Source organism: Arachis ipaensis, chromosome B02 (assembly GCF_000816755.2).
Source record: "Arachis ipaensis cultivar K30076 chromosome B02, Araip1.1, whole genome shotgun sequence".
NCBI lineage: Eukaryota > Viridiplantae > Streptophyta > Magnoliopsida > Fabales > Fabaceae > Arachis > Arachis ipaensis.
The window spans coordinates 75,296,427-75,298,406 of NC_029786.2; the positions used below are offsets into that span (position 1 = coordinate 75,296,427).

At 33.7% G+C, this 1,980-nt stretch overlaps 1 long non-coding RNA gene across 1 annotated transcript; it reads left to right on the forward strand.

Moving 5' to 3' along the window:
• On the forward strand, positions 163-1,562 carry LOC110268892. Its single transcript, XR_002357615.1, has 2 exons — positions 163-587; positions 1,054-1,562. It is a non-coding gene; the product is annotated as an uncharacterized LOC110268892 (long non-coding RNA).

The window sequence follows — 1,980 nt, forward strand, 5'->3', positions numbered from 1 at the left end:
CTATACAAACAATTAATTTGATTATTATTTTTTATATGTACATAAAATATGCTACAATCTTATAATATGATAATTCCATTTAATTTTCGTTTAATTATTATAAAAAGAAAATTAAGTCATCAAATCTTTGTATAATATGATCCTTCTAGGACCTTCGTTCCTAAAGTCCAAAAGGAAAAGGGACTAAGACTAAGGAAGACATCTACACCCGCTTACACACATCTAAAAATGACTCCGCACAATGAATCATTCATTAGATATTAGTATAGGTATCGCTACTACCCTACTATGTACGTGCTCTCTTTTAAAAATAGAAAGATACATTTGAGTTCGCTGAACCAAGACACTTGGATCTTCAGACAGTGACCACTTTTCCCATTAACAATGACAAAGTCTCCTTGACCTTCAATTCAATTCTTGTCCACATCTCTACCAATAAATAAATTAAAATCTTCTCATTTTCTTTCTCACTCGCATATTCATTCATCACAATTTTCTCACCCTAGCTACCTCTTTAATTGCTGCCGTACATATTCACTATCACGGGCCTGCAAGTACTCTCTAGTAGTACTTTGTCTGGATACCTTGTATCCTTTTTCGACAACAGATTAGTTCAAATTCAATTAGCATCTATCAGAACAAGTTGGGTTAAGGAGTAACTTTTTTTTCCGATTAATATTATTTTTTATGCAGTAAAGAGATTTGAATGTGTTCGAATATATATGTTTTGAATTATATTTTTGGTTGCTAGGTAGTAGGTATCTGTTAATTTAGCAAGTTAATTATTAATTTGTGGTGATTGGATCAAAATTTTATCTAAAAAATTTATTATTAATTAATAAATTATTACATTTACAAAATATGATTCGAATTTTTTATAGTTATCTAAATACACAACGAGACTAAACAAATTTTTTGGAACTAATATTAACTTTGAGTCAAAGGTGGAACACAAAAAATCTCCGACGGTCATGATTTACCAAAATAAGTTCCAACATGTACGTTGGTGAATCCCGATGTGGTTATTTTCTTCCTTCCACTTTTATCTTTTAGTAATTTTCAGGGTCGTGGGCACTGACAAGAAAAGGTGCAAGGTTTCTGGTCATGACTCATGAACGCTGAAGAGCTAGGTGGAGCCGCAACAGAGAGTTTTGAATGGTATAGGTGGCTCTTCAATTCTGAAGAATAGAAAGAGAAAGTTGTTACATGCATGTTACGGTACACAATGATGGCTTTGGTTCTCCTCACACTTTCAATCTTGGTGCTTCCGGTGGTGTTGCCGCCGCTGCCGCCACCGCCTTTGAGCCTTCTCCTTGTTCCCGTTTTCATCTTGCTGCTGCTATTTTTCTTGGCCTTTTCATCAACACCCTCCAAATTTCCAAGCTTTGCTGTTCTTTTCTCTTCGATGTATTAGTGATTTTGTGAGATCCAGAACAAAGTCAATAAAGCTGTGGAATCTTGAATTTGTTTCAGCTTTCTAGGTTGCACGGATTATTCATGTTTTCGCTGTCCATATGGAGAGGTAATGAATTTTGTTCATGATTATTTTCTGGGTTGTTTCATTTAATTTCTTAGATTTTATCGTATTGCCTTTTTAGTTTCATGTATGTTGTGATTATAATCATGTTGGAATTAATGGTTTTTCCAAGCGGTGACAATTAACCGGCACTGGGGATTTTTTCCAAATAATAATCAATCCAAATACTGAAATACAATATAAAGATATGATAAGTGATAAATATGTTTGATTGTTCTAAGCAGAGATAGTATGTAGGACTAGAATATACAGTCTTCAATATTAATTTCAAAATGAGGGATGCTAATATTTTTGTATTTATCTCCATTGTACATCTCGTGTTATCTTGTTTCTCTCCCAAACGCATTTCGGGCATAGGATTTGTGTACAAATTGCAATAGTGCCCCTAAACATTGTCAAATTGATCGAGTCCTGTACTCCTGTGAATATGATGAAATATCAGG